This window comes from Drosophila pseudoobscura, chromosome X (genome assembly GCF_009870125.1).
Source record: "Drosophila pseudoobscura strain MV-25-SWS-2005 chromosome X, UCI_Dpse_MV25, whole genome shotgun sequence".
NCBI classification, from domain to species: Eukaryota; Metazoa; Arthropoda; class Insecta; order Diptera; family Drosophilidae; genus Drosophila; species Drosophila pseudoobscura.
In genome coordinates, this window is record NC_046683.1 from 36,976,169 (window position 1) to 36,992,064 (window position 15,896).

A 15,896-nucleotide genomic window follows, 5' to 3' on the forward strand; every position below is an offset into this window, starting at 1 on the left:
TTTAGCCCTAAGTTTAACGAGTCCAACATACAGTCCTACGGTCCACAGGCGGCCTTGCGCAATTCAAATTTGTGGCTCATTTCATAACGATCCCAGGTCCGCCGTTGGCGCTGGGGTGAAAGGTTTGGTTTTGAACTGAGCCGCGCATTTGGGTAGCTAGGTTTTTTGTCGTCCTCCCACTATTGAAAGCGTGAGGTGACGACACACCTCACCTTCTTAATTTCTAGACAATCGACTAGTTGTTACCTGCTTTTACGTCATTTGTTTTAGTGTACAACCAATTATCCGCAATCATCATTTTTGTTTAAAAATCGAGATCTAATCTAAAATTTTCTCCATTTTTGAGCAGTACATTTTTCAAGACGTTTTCTATGGTGGTGTATAAAGGTTGTTTTGGTATCACAATGGTTATATTTTTGTTGTGGGTTTTGATGTTTTTGTTCATTTAAGTTGAATTTGGATTTGAGAGGCTATTTTTAAAGGGTCGATCTTTTTAGAAAGTTTTTATTTTATTTGTTTGATTTAAGTGGCCTGGGTTGTTTATTGTTAATATTAAAGCTCCTTTATTTATGTTATGCACAGTGATGCAGAAAATGCTTTGCGTTTAAAAAATCAGGAAATCAAACAATTAATGTAAATTGGAAAACTATACACAGAGTTAAAACTTTGGTAGGGATAGTAAACCTCGTCTCAGATCTTAAGCTGTTTACTTTCATCGAACATTAGGTTGGAAATTTGGTTTCAGAGATATTTATGCACTAAATACAACATATATGTAAATATATGAATTTGATAAATGTATGTATGCATATTAGTTTAGGTCTATTTGAAGTTTAATGTATACCTTGATACTGAAAGAAGTCAACTGAATATCGTGATGAACATATGGTATGATCTTTCTTTTTGAATAACAAAATCAAATTCCTATCGGTATTTATCGCTTTAATGAGCTAAATGTTTTTGTAACATCATTATTAACATATGCGTTGAAAAATAATGTGGACAAATTGATTTTTTATTGATAGTACTTTCGTTGTGAGAAGTATAAACCGAAAACCGAAGTATAAGCCGATATGAATGTTTGGAACAAGCAATTAAGTAAGTAATTAAGTATGTCTATTTGTTTCAAGCCCAGAATCACTGCGCTTAGTGTCATCCAGTGCGACAGTATCTAATTTTAGGTTTGTAAATGGCTCTACAAAATATTTTGCTTGGGGCACACACGCTGACCCTATCGCATTAGTTGCATGGAACACTCTAAGCCTTTTAAGTATGAATATTGGAGCTCTTCTGAGTACGGCCGATAGTCTAAAGCAAAAATGAATGTACTCGGAGGAGCACTACATGTTGTTTTTAGTACCGATAGACTAGTGTATATACATGAATGAATAGAGTTACGTTGGCTTACACATACATATATGTATGTACATATGTGGGTATGCATATCGTGTATTTTATTTACAAGTATAGGAGACAAACAATAGTCTGCTACGTATAATTGCTAATCTGATGTACATACATTAGGTTTTGGTTCGGAGTACAAGTATGTAGGACAAAATGGAAATGCCTGTAGTTGGTGGTTGGAACTTCAAAAACACCTCAAAAGTAGCAACAAAATAGTAATAATAACAGTATATAAACTCTACCACACTACGTCGCGACTAAAAACGAAATCAGAAATATTTTGGGAAACGAAAAAATAATTAATCATCTGAAACAGCATCATCCCAAAAGAAAGAACAAATAAAAATCAATAATATGACTAATATCTACATATGTAAATTGATGTGCCCCTAAGTCTGTTGAGTGAAAATCTCAAATTCGAGTGAGAAAAAACCATCGTTTTTTTTAGCTATTGACTAGTGTAAGTAGGTGTCCAGCTGAATCGCTATCCGTTATCATTCCTCTTTAAAGTTGTTCGATATCTGGTAGCTTGAGGACCAATCCAATGTTTTATATTTTATTATTAAAGAATTTTCCCGACAAATATAATAAAATTTAAAAACGTACACTAGTTTAAAAAAGGGCACGCATTAATTTTGTAGTAGTTCAAAACAGAAAATAGTTCGGTCCCGTCCATAAAGGAGTTTTCACTTCAGTTATATATTTTGCGCCGATGACAGTAGAACGATCTTTTTGTTCAGTATTGTGAGAAAGTTTGAAGATCAAAGGATCAAGCGTAATGTGTACTGTTAACTGACGAATATCCATTTTATGTTGAAAGCAAAAAAATGAAAGTAAATAATAACGTTAACCGATCCCTTACTCCTAATTTTGATCGAACTTTTAATCCACCAGACTTCAAGTGACTGCAAGGCGGAGATAGCATAATAAACCATGATAAATTTGTGTTTGCTGACTTATCCGCAGTGCCAGCAGTCAAAGAGCAGTGTCATTTATTTGTGGCAGAAACAATGTTTACCCTTACCCAGTCTAGCTAAATTGTAATTTTAAAGTATAATTCATTTGATCCTCTTCTCACAGACCTCTTGCCAGTCGGAATTCGGTTGCAAGTTTTACAATATGTATTGCGGGTGCCGGGTATATCGCGCACACGCTAACATATTTGATATGCTGTGGTATTAACCAAGAAAATAGAACAATTACATCTAAAACCTAATACTTTTATATGTTGTTTGTTAGCGTCTTTAAGAAGTATTAAATTCTCTAATGATTTCAGTAATAACAAAAAGCCAATACAAGCAGACCGACCTAAAATAAGAGCGACTGGCTTTTCCACGCAATTTAAAAAAATCTAGTGCAAACAAAAAATGTATGAACCTAATGTATTAAGGAGACCCTGATCGGCCGCTTTGCATGTGTAGCAGCTGAAAAATTATTTTATTTAGAAGGCAACAAATGGAACAGAAACGGAAGCCATTAGTGCCGCAAACTTTTACTTGAATTAATATTTACTTATTTTAATTTCCTATTATTATGGTACTTATACAGATAACAATTCCGATATTGCTAACATATTTGCTACATTTTTTCAACTTTGCTACTCTGCTCCTTCTAATAACATTCCCTCTATTCTCGCGTCACTTAACGTCTATTAAACTTTATGCGGATTTTCTTTGCGTGCCTCTCTTAAAACTGTTCAACCTCTCGAGCTTCGTGATTTTCCCACCGTCTGGAAAGAATCTTACATAATTCCTATTCATAAAAAGGGGTCTAAATCAGACGTCTCAAACTACCGTTGTATCTCCAATTTATCTGCCATTCCTAAACTCTTCGAAACAATTATTACTTCTCAGCTCCAACACTTTAGTAGTTCCCTGTTATCAGAATCACAGCACGGATTTGTTAAAAGTAGCTCAGTTTCGTCTAACCTCCTTGAATTTTCCTCCCATGTAACTGCCAGATTTGCAAAACAATGTCAAACTGACGTAGTTTATACTGATTTTAGTAAAGCTTTCGACTCAGTTAATCACAATCTTCTTCTTCTTCTTCTGGACTAATACGTAACAATCTTTTCTTTCTAAAACAGTTTTTCTCTCTTCGGGTGTGCCGCAAGGTAGCCATCTCGGTCCCTTATTATTTAACATCTTTATCAATGATCTTCCCCAAGTTTTAACTAATTCACGAATCCTAATGTATGCTGATGAGGTCAAGCTATGTTTTTCCTACAGCGATCCGGTGTCCCCGTTATTTCTTCAATCGGATCTCGATGATCTCATCAATTGGTCTTTGATTAACGCTCTTCCTCTTAAAATTTCCAAATGTAACGTCAAGACCTTCCATCGCAACAAGCCTACCTTTTTGACTTCACAATTCATAACATTTCCCTGGAACGCCTGTACAAAGTTAATGACTTAGGCATTATCTTCGTACATAACTTATGTTTTAGTTCTCATATATCCGCTATTTCGAATAAAGCCAAATGAGTCCTTCCTTGGCGAAGGAATTTTCCATACCACTAAACTACTCTACGTTTCTCTTGTACGGCCTATCTTGGAATATGGTTCCTGTATCTGGTCTCCCCATTACCAAAAATATCAAGATATGCTTGAGTCCGTTCAAAAAAAATTCTTCAGTCTTAATTAGGACCTGAATATAACCTATACCTGTAAGATTTTTATATGTGGTCTTAACAACCTCATTTTTAGGTTAATTGAAGTCTGGTGGAACACGACCGTACATACTTATGTATGTATATCCATACTCTGTGCCGTGCATATGTTGAATATCCATTTCGATTAAGTTCGAGAAGGCATATCAACGCCAACAAACAGACGACTTAAAAAGTTTGTAGAGAAAGGAAGATAAAAATAGTAAAGATAGCAGAAAAAAACAAACTAAAACTAGGAGTATTTTCCCATAGTTCTACATAGGACACAGATGTATGAATGTTGTATAGATGTATGTGTATGTACATAATTATTTACATTGTTGTCTCCCCTCGCGTGTTTTACAGGGGTTGAGGGAATAGATTAATGAGATTGTATGAGTAGGGAGGAAAGCAAGTGAAAAGTGTCGCAGAAGTCCAAAGATCCGGCAGGGCAGGTCTTGTTCACACGTCATGTTTCATAATCTGCATTTGTAATGCCATTCCCAGTTGGGTAACCTACAGCTCTTCCATTTTTCATTAGACCAGGGTCACGCATTCGCACTTGTTCAGTATGTAGGTACCTGCGGTTCTGTTGGGTCTGAGGGTGTATTGACTTTGTGGTGGGCGAGATCGGGTAGAATTGGTTTAATATTAATTCCAATTGCTATTCATCCTCATTTCGGACCGAAAGTGGCTACACTTTGTTTTATGATCATTACGTTTGAGTCGAACATCGAAATTTTTGTACAATGCAACAGCTGAAATTGAGAGTCAAGGCTGGATAATTATTCTAACCAGAATTGAACACCTTTGACTAAATATTTAGTATTAACCAGATTTTCCTTGAAACGTTTAATCAGCTGCTGGATACTGATAGGCCTAATTATTTAAGATACAAAACCGAAGTATGATTTTTGTATTATATGTTTTAGTTAAGAATTCTATATCACATGTGGCGAATTCCACTTGAATCATACCATCCTTCAAATTAATTTAACAACCTATCAACATCATTCATTCACTGAATAGGTCCTGGAACGAAGAAATAGGTCTTTCTAGATTTGTTAGGATGAATTTGACTCGAGGTGGGGGAAAGTAAGCTAGGTGATTCGGCACATTTGTGTTCCTGCATGCCAACAAGAACATTTTTTCTTTTACATTATGTGGTAGTGGTCCCTAGCAAAACCTCTCTGGCACAAGCGAAACGGAGCAGAACAGAAACGGAAACACCAAAATCTCAAAACCAAAAAAAAAAAAAAAAAAAAAATATTCGAAATATCACGAACGATTGTAAAATAAATAATATATATAAATATAATATATAAATATATATAAAAAATATACAAAAACAGTTTCAAGACCAAAAATAAAAAAATAAAAGCTTTATAGAAGATGTACGGAATTGACCATTTACGAGTACTCATATACGAATAGTAAGCTTACTCGTTTGCAGATGATCTCGTACTCGATAAATTAAGTTCAGCGGCCATACCAGTCCTCGTTACAAAAAAATATGTACATATATGGTACAACAAGTACACTTAATACACTTAATTCACTTAGGATTTGTGTATGTTTTGGTGTTCCGGATATGTCAACATAGATATGTATTTTTGTTGGTGTTCAGTGTAAACGTATTTATGTATACATATAGTATGTGTCTATCTTATGTACAAACATATGCGTACTAGAAATACATATTTAAGTACATAGAGAAATATGCTGGAGTTGAAAGTGTGCAGTGGGGGTAGCATGCAGTTGGTAGGAAGTATTTTCACGATATTGTGAAACAAAATAAATGTATATGTGGGTATTATATATTTATATGAACGATTGTTTCCATAACTCAAAACAATGAATGCGAATGAGAATGTAATCCGCTTTACCTTACTGAATCCTCATGTGGTACGAGCTACCAACACCGCCAGTTCAATTAAAATACAACTCAAGATTAAGAAGTGATATACGAGTAAATAAAATAAATATTCCCATTGGCTTAATCCAGTTAAACTGGAAAAATAGTCACACCTGGGGACAAGTAAGGGCTATGGAATAGTTCTTCCATTTAATAAGTGGTACAATGAGTATCGTGTGCGATTAAAAACCACGAAAGGTTAAAGGGGATATCATAAACAAGGGGTCGACAAGGCTCTATCTTACATACATATGTACATAAATAAGTTCATAGAAAAGTGCTTTGCTGCTGAGCTGCCGCTTATGTAGAACACTTTACTACGTAGAACGGGAATATATGCGGACCGACCCCTGTCATAAACAAAAACAATGGGGATTTTGGTGCTGTGTAGACAAAGTACACATCAACTTATATTGTATCCTGGTTCCACTATGAAAAATTTCCATCTATGACAAGAACCTGGTTAGGCTGCTGTATGGAAGAAAATACGAGCTAAGGGAAACAAGTTAAAGTTAAGAAAAAGTGTACTGTTTGAAGGAATAAAATCAAGTAATTCAACTGATCGAAGAGTTTCGGTCACAGGACGAATGTCACATCTCAGGGTCATATTTCACCAGAGAATATGTTGCTCTTGGAATCAAGGTATTAATGAGAGATTCTCGTAAACTTCTACACTTACGCCACACTTGTTTATTTACACAGATACATATACATATAGATACATGTTTGTATTTTTGTACTGCATATGCAGTTCCGCTGATGGAGTAAATCAATGACCATCATATACATACATATATGAAAGAAGCCTGAAAGAGCGCTTTTGTCATCATTCCCGCTTTTCAGATGAATGTATTCTTCACTCAACAGGTAACCAGAAAGAAAGCACAGTTTCCCTGCCGCAGAATTTGATACCCTTGCAGACGGCTCAACCATAACTAAGCAAAATGATGTAATATAAATACGAGTAGGTATATATGACCAGACCGTTTAGAAATGCATGCATCAAGCATAACCCAGGGATGGTTTGTATTCAAATAGTTAACCATAAACCCAGTCAATTTCCATGTAGCTCCACAAAAGCCTACCCTGAATGGAATGAATATTGAGTTCCCAAGTAAAGTCGTGTGACTCCAAACTCACTTGGAACGCGCACCTACGAACGTCCATTAAAAACGAACGACCTTTCAATACTGTCTTCAGACCAATCGTCACATATGCTTCAATTGTGTGGTGGACAACGGTCTCTCAAAGCAAAGCAGTTGCTGATCTAGGCGAACTGCCTAGGCCTGCCTTATCTGGGCAATTATAACATGTCCCACAGATGCTTAAGTAGTGTTTACAGGTAAGCCGCAGCGCCATTGGCCCTGAGGTCATAAACGATCAAATCAAAACTGGTCGATGAATGCTTTCAATATCTCAACCAGCTTGATGCACACTAGTGTTGGGTAAACATTGCCCATTTTGGTGAAAATGTTCACTTGTTCTTTTTTAGTAAGTGAGTCAACACACTCATATTGCTCTCTTAGATTGCTCAGTTACTCACTTGCTCAGTTGCTCACTTGCTCACTCAGTTGTTCACTATTCATGCACATTTCAATATACTTTCGAATTAGCGACATACTGAATTTTTGAAAGAGTAAACAGCTTTGCCGGTAATACAAAAAGTGTGAAGTAAACGCAAATATGAGCAACAGCTGCCAGATTTTTTGTTCACTCACTCATGAGCAACACAACACTAACGCACACAACTCCCTCACGGTAGGGCGGGTTCCAAGACTTGGCAAATGCTCTCGCCAAGAAAGGTTTGAATCGGACATGAGGCTTCTAAACTTGAATAAGGACGACATTCGGACTTTAACGGGATATCTTACGGGAGATTTAAAAAAAAAACCAAGCCAACTAAACTTTCAAGCCGAGCCGCTGAATTTAGTTTGTGAATAAAAAAAAATATATATATATACATATATGTATATATGTATACTTACTGATGCATATGTAAATAAGTATGAGCACTTCCAAAAAATTAAAAATCAAGAATACATTTCCCTAAAATCAGCAAATGTTAATTTTGTTGCTTTAACATTTATGTTTAACATTTCAAAAGAAGTATAAATAGTTTGTAGATAAAATCAAAACCATTTTTATACGACATCAATGCAAAACAATCTTCGCATTCGCGCAAATCGGCAAATCGGTTTTGTGGGCAACGACAAAACCACTTTCTTTTGTCCCGTTTTTTGCGAATATCTTGAAACCAATTATGGGGCCAATTAATGCGTATAATTTAATCCTATTTTCAAAGTAAAAATCCTGTTTATCTTTTTATCAATGTCCCTTATCAATGTTCGATTTGTGGTGAAGGTGGATATGAGTAACGTCCAGAAGGAAGCGTTTCCGCCCCATAAAGCATATATATTAGTGATTAGCATCAATAGTCGAGTCGATTGAGCCCTGTCTGTCTGTCTGTCTGTCCGTCCATCCATCTGTCCGTCTGTCTGGTTCTATGAGCGCCTAGTCCGCAGAGGCTATAGGAGCTATATCAACGACTATTTCTATATCCAGACTTCTTTAATATGTCATACTGTTACAAGTGTATTTAAAAATCTGTTGCATCCACAATTTTAAAGATACGAGAGAACCAAAAAAAGAATCATAGAGAATGACAATATCTTCTAGACTGCAGAAGCTGAACCAGATCGCATCATTTTCTATCGCTCTGTCTCTCTCTAACACACACGTTTCATGGTCGGCCTTGCCTATTGCTAAAAGTGAGCGCCTAGATCTCAGAGACTATAAGAGCTAGAGCAACCGAATTTGGTAACCACACTCCTGTCATATCGAACCTTGACAAGTGCGTTTCAAAATTTCGTCTCACCCTTTTCCGCACCCACAATTTTGAAGATACGAGAAAATTAAAAACGCTCAATCATAGACAATGGCTATATCTACCATACTGTCGAATCGGGATCGGATCGAATCATTATTATAACCAAAAGGAACAAATCAAGACAAAGGATGTCTAAGGCGATTTATACCTACAAAATTAATATATTTCGAGAAGAGTTTAAATTGACAAATTGAGAAATAAACGAAATAAACGTTCCCCACGTTGTGAGTTGCTGCGGACACCGCAACTCTACAGTTATACCCGATACTAAGTCAGTATGGCTCTTCTCCGGCAGACGCCGCTAATATTAAACGACACGACAAAGAGTGCGTGCAAGAGAGACAGAAAATCAGTCTGAGCGTGACGTCGCGCGATGCGTAGCCACTTCAAATTGATTTGTTTCCTTTGGCTATAAAAATGATCTGATCTGATCCAGATTCAGCAATTTGATAGATATGGTCGTTATCTATGATTCTGCGTTTTTAGTTTTCTCGAATCTGCAATATGGTGGATGCAACAGATTTTCGTCTTTTGTGTGGGCGGAAGTGGGTGGGGCGAAATTTTGAGACATACGTTTTATAGCGAGATGATTTCCGACCCCATAAAGTATATATATTCTTGATCAGCATTAATAGCCGAGTCGATTGAGCCATGTCTGTCTGTCCGTCCCCTTCAGCGCCTAGTGCTCAAAAACTATAAGAGCTAGAGCAATGATGTGGATCCAGACTTGTGTGATATGTCACTGCTACAAGAATATTTCAAAACTTTGCCCCGCCCACTTCCGCCCCCCACAAAGGGCGAAAATCTGTGGCATCAACAATTTCGACGATACGAGAAAACTAAAAATGCAGAACCGTAGAAGATGACTATATCTTACAGAGTGCAAAATCTGAACCAGATCGTATAATTATTATAGCCAGAATCACGAAAACAATTTCACTCTTTCTCGCTCTGTCTCACTCTAACACACAGGTTTCATGGTCAGTTTTGCCAATTGCAAAATATGAGTTCAAGGATCTCAGAACCCATAAGAGCTAGAGCAACCAAATTTGGTGTCCACACTCCTGTGATATCGGACCTTGACCGTTTTGTGTCAAAATTTCGCCGCACCCCCTTCTGCCCCCGCAAAGGACGAAAATCTGGGGCAACCACAAATCTCATAGACTTTTAAGGCTAGAGTAACCAAATTTGGTATCCGCACTTCTGTTAGATCTTATAAAAAATCTATAAAAACACTATAAAACGTATATCTCAGAATTTCGCCCCACCCCTTCCGCCCCCAGAAAGAACGAGAATCTGTTGCATCCACAATATTGCAGATTCGAGAAAACTAAAAACGCAGAATCGAAGAGAACGACCATATCTATCAGATTGCTGAGTCTGGATCAGATCAGATCATTTTTATAGCCAACAGGAACAAATCAATTTGCAGTGGCTACGCAGCGCCCGACGTCACGCACAGACTGATTTTCTGTCTCTCTCGCACGCACTCTTTGTCGTTTCGTTTAATATTAGCGCCGTCTGCCGGAGGAGAGCCATACTGACTTAGTATCGGGTATAACTGTAGAGTTGCGGTGTACGCAGCAACTCACAACGTTCCCCCTCGTTTTCTTCATAAGATTTCGTGGTTAACCGTGTCAAATGCTTTACTGAAGTCAATCTAATGTCTTCCGTTATATATAATATTGCCGTAGTAAAACTTCTTTGCCTTCTGTAACCTGGCTGTTTGTCACTTAGTAGTGCATTGTTATCTAGGAAAGTACAAATTTGTTGTGACATTAATCGTTCAAGGCCTTTGAGAAAAACGATAGATTTTATATTGGTCTATACTCATTTTTTCTTTTAGGGATCAGGGTTATTTTCGCAAGCTTCCATGTACTTGGAAACATTGATTTTGTTAAGACAGTGCTGCAAATATAAGTCACATGAGGCAATATTTTCGGAAGTAAGATTTTTAAAAGTTTTGGATCTATTTCATCTAGTCCCATTGCATTTGACTTAATTTTAAGCACAGATTCAAGGATATCACACTGACTGGCACACATGAAGCTAAAGTTATTATCACAGGAACTATTCGATATTTTGTTAAGATAGTGATTATATGCTACTTCAGGTACCCCGTTTATCACAAACTTTCTATTTAATTCATCTATGTGTACATCAATTTTGGTATTATTTGTCCTTTTCCCTATTCCCAAGTCTTTGAGCTCCCGCCATGTCCTTCTTGTTGATATTGCAGTTTGAAACCTTACAGAATGAAAACACTTTTTAGCTGTCAGTATTAATTGGTTGGTTTTTTCTTTAATGTTTTAAATTCTTAATAATGAACAGACGTTCTGTAGCGTTTCCCTTTGTTATATGCTTTGTCCCTTAATGATATATTGGGTGCAATACATTGGTTGAACCATGGATTTTTCTTTGGTGCAATCTTTAATTTACTCAGCGGTACGAATTTCTCATAAAGGCACGTTATGTGAACTCGTAGTTGTTATACTTGGGAATTAACATCATCCATCTTAAATATTATATTCCAGTTAATTCATTCTAGTAAATTCATAAGTCAGGAAAAGTAAGTCGTGTCCGGAAAATATTGGGACAGATAACGCATTATATAGAACCATTTTTTGTTTTTCATTAACAAAACAATGGTCCAATAATGTGTTTTCAGTGTTTGAGAAATGTGTTGCTCTACTATTATTGACGTGATGCAAACCTAACGATGCCATCGCTGATGCCATATGTCGTTCCTTCAGTATATTGCTGTTTTGATACCCGATTAAATTTACGTAAGTATAGCTTACAGATAAGTCTGAAATTACGTCAATTACTTGGTTGTAGTTTGTTTTGCGATGTGGTCTGTACAGGCAGCCCAATAGTAGTTTAGGAGAACTGTTATAGGCCGATAATTCTATAAAAAAGTATTCTATTGCACTTTCTGGAGGGTGTTTGCATATTAATTTGGATTTGAGTTTCTTATTTATGTATATAGAAACACCCCCACCATTTCTTTCCCGATCAGATCGGTATAGATCAATTCCGGTACACAAAATGACAGTATCACATAGATGCAGCATGAACCACTTTTCCGAAACACAAACTACATCAACATTCGATTCTTCAAACATATATCGGAACTCATCAATCTTACCATATAGACTCTGAGCATTTATTATACAAATATACATATATGCAATCTTTTTGTTGCGCCAGCGTACGAATCAATATCCTACTATTCGTTTGAAGTCTATTTATATTATGGACCGTTTAAAAGATATTAAATAGCATATTAGCAGCACACGCAATATACACAAATCACTTCTAACTCTATAAAAACATAGAACCTTAAATTTTAACATTATAAGGTTATTCTGGTCTGTCTCAACTGGCCTGTTAACTGCACCTGGATCACCTGTGCAAGCTCATCATCGGAAGTATCACGCAATGTTGGTAGGTCATGCATCTTCTCCACTCTAAAAATTTCTCCAGCTGGATATTTCTAACGCGTCCGTTCCAACACATCTACAGCATATATTATATATATATATATATACAGTTCGCTTCTAGCTCTTGCTTAAGCCGGTTGTGTTTTTTTCTTGCTCCCGCATTCTCCGCCCTTTGCCTAAATATCATACAACATTGTTGTGACTTTGTTTTGATATATTATCGCATCTCTTTAATTTGATTCTACATTGTGTTAACCACCAGTGTTTTGTTAGTAAACAAGTGTTTAATATAAATTCAATATTGCAATCGTAACGCATCGGACTCGTGCAGGCAATTTGTTATTGTTTTTTTGCTCAGTCTGCTTTTCGTTATCGCTTCTTCGGTGTGCACTGTTCTCGCGCATCAGCGTTTGCATCGCCCACACTCTCTCGTGAGCATAAGCGGGCTGCTCGCATTGTTGCTCTCACTCTCTCTGGATTGCTTATACTCTCCCTCTCTGTGGACTTTTCTTTTGTGTCTCTGCTTTGGTGAGTTTACTGCTCGTTTTCTGCACTTCGTTGGATCATCTGTTTTGAATTATTGCTGCTGCAGCTGATTGTCTGGCTCGCTCTGCTGTCTGCTCTCCTACTTTACCTGCGATCTAACTCCGCTCTTTTATTATTCGTGCACAGTGATTCTACTGCTGTCAATAATGGCAATCGTTTGTAGTGCAAAGAAATGTGAATTCGGTGGTGTTATCATTGGTGATTCATTTCTTAGCTGCTGGCTGTGCGACAATTTTGCCCACATAAAATGTGCTGGTGGTGGAAATTTTGGCCGGTTGAATGATCTAATCTCGAAACGCATGGGCCTGTCTTGGTCATGTCTGGCTTGTCGGGAGATTGAGGCCGAAATGCGCACATTTATGAGACAGACTCGAACTGGGTTTCTGGATGTCCGGAAACAATTTGTTGCTCTCAACGAGAATTTTCTTGCCCTTGAATCACAGTTTCTTGGGCTCAAACTCTTGAGCGAATCGCCTAGACGGAAAATTCCGCATAATGATACCAATCTCTTGCAATCTAATCCGATTGGTACGCCTGCCTCCCACCTTAATCCATCGGCAGCATTTCCGTGTAGTCATGCCACGCCGTTGTCTGTAAATCCGCCAACGGTGGCTCCGGAGTTCTTTACACCGAGCAATGTGGCCGTCATTTCTGACGCGGTGAGTGCTCCTAGTGCGGGTGTGCTGGTTGCTGACGACGTCTTGCCAACTCCTGCTCCAATTCCTGCTCCAATTCCTGTTCCAATTCCTGCTCCAATTCCTGCTCCAATTTCTGCTCCAATTCCTGCTACAACCATTGCTGCCAATTCCTCTGCCCTTGGACCGAGATCTCTTTTAGGAGTGGCTCCACCATCTCGATCTCGCTCGGGACTTCAACTTAGAGCAGTGGTCCCTCGGAAAGCAATATTTGTTTCTCGTCTTATTCCTGAGGCTACAACAGAGGATGTTAAACAACATCTCTCCTCTAAACTTAACACCTCGCCTGTTGATATAGTTGTGACTAAATTTACATTTAAACATAAGCGCAACATATCATCATTTAAAATTCTTCTCCCTGATTCTTTACTATCCAGTTCTCTAAAACCGTCAATATGGCCTGAGCATACAATTGTGCATGAGTTCCTTCTCAAAGATTCGAACTCGAATCCTAGAATAACTGAACATGCTCCAAAAAACTGAAGTACTATTTTTCCATGCACTATCAGAACGTTCGCAGTTTGCTGGGAAAATTGCGTCAAATTCATACTAATAGCGCGTCCTTTGATTTCGATGCCATCGCGTTTACCGAAACCTGGCTTAACTCCTCTGTCAATGATCATGAAATTTTCATTGATAGTTACACTATTTATAGAATGGACCGCCCATCTTTTGCAGGTGGGGTTCTGATTGCAGTTAAATCTGTTTTCTCATCTGAGTTATTCCCATTTAATAACATTCACGGAATTGAATTTGTTGCAGTCAAAGTTCGTGTTTGCTCCGCATTTTTCTATTTAACCTGCTCTTACATTCCTCCCAGGTCTGATGCTGAGCTTTACTTTCACCACCTCTCAGCAATTAATATTGTTGTTTCTGCATTAGGGTGCCATGATCGAATTATTGTCATGGGGGACTTTAACCTCCCATTTCTTTCTTGGCTGCCTTGTGATGACGCTAACCTATTGTTTCCCAATTGCCATAATGACTTTATCAATGGGCTAACGGATAGTTCCCTTGTCCAAATTAATGCCGTTAAAAAAATGAGGGACAGACTTCTTGACCTCGTTTTTGTTAACGATGGTTCTCTTGCTACGGTATCTAGAGCAAGTCCAATATCTCTCCCTGAAGATCCTTACCATCCAACTTTGTTGATATCACTGGAGTGTACACAATCTGGATGTGTTGACAGTTCCATGGCTCCTTGTCACATAAAGTGTTTTCGCAAAACAAACTTTATCGATTTAGATCTACATCTCTCGCGTGTTGATTGGTCGTTTCTTTATTCATTACCGAACATAGATGCAACTGTTGACTCGTTTTATAGTTCTATTTACTCCGCCCTAAATACGTTTGTTCCTGATATCACTGTACCTGTATCGTCCAAGCCTCCTTGGTTCTCCAAGTATTTATCATACTTAAAAAATAATAAATCCCGGCTCTATAAAAAGTACCAGAAGTCGGGCTCCACGTTGGCTTTAGCTCTATACTCCTCCGCTCGCTCTCTGTTCCTTGCCGTCAATAGTCAGTGTTATAATCATTACCTTTCACAATGTAGTAGAAACTTTCGTAGTGATCCTAAAAAATTCTATTCGTTCGTTAACTCTAAGCGCAAGTCAAACGTTTTTCCTCCGTCCCTTCATTACCAGAACAAAACAGAAGCTTCTGCTGTTGGTATTGCAAATTTATTCGCTACCTTTTTCCAAACAACGTACTCGTCTCATATTTACAACTCATCCACTCCGCATCCGTACCAGCTACCTCACGCTAACATCATTTTTCTTCCTATTTTCAAGGAAAGCGTTGTTCTGGAAGGTTTGTCATCTATGGACATATCGTTTTCTGCGGGTCCAGATAAGGTACCAAGTTGCATTTTAAAACCCTGTGTAACCCTTTGCAAACCCTTGACCTTTCCCTTCAACCTCTCCTTGGAACAGTCTTGTCTCCCAGTAATTTGGAATGTGTCCTTCATCATTCCGCTTCAAAAAAAAGGTTCAAGATCAAACATTGAAAACTATCGTGGTATCGCAAAGCTTTCCGCCATCCCTAAGCTTCTTGAGTTCCTGGTCACCCGGCAACTGCAACATCTTTGTTGCAGCCTGATATCTCCGTCGCAACACGGTTTTTTCAGACATCGTTCAACATCGACTAACCTTCTTGAGTTTTCTAACCTAATCCACCGTGGTTTTCAAATTGGTTCGCAGACGGATGTAGTTTTTACTGACTTCAGCAAGGCATTCGATTCTGTGAACCATGCTCTGCTTATTCACAAGCTCTCTTTATTAGGGTTCCCAACGAATCTTCTAGATTGGATTTTGTCCTATCTCTCTAACCGCACTCAACGTGTTTTGTTTTCTAACGT

General features: G+C 37.8%; 1 protein-coding gene across 9 annotated transcripts in view; it reads right to left on the reverse strand.

The window, feature by feature from the left end:
• The window catches only part of nAChRalpha7 (nicotinic Acetylcholine Receptor alpha7), a 208,126-nt gene that overhangs the window by 59,376 nt on the left and 132,854 nt on the right, over positions 1–15,896 (reverse strand). The gene's annotated exons all lie outside the window — the stretch shown is intronic.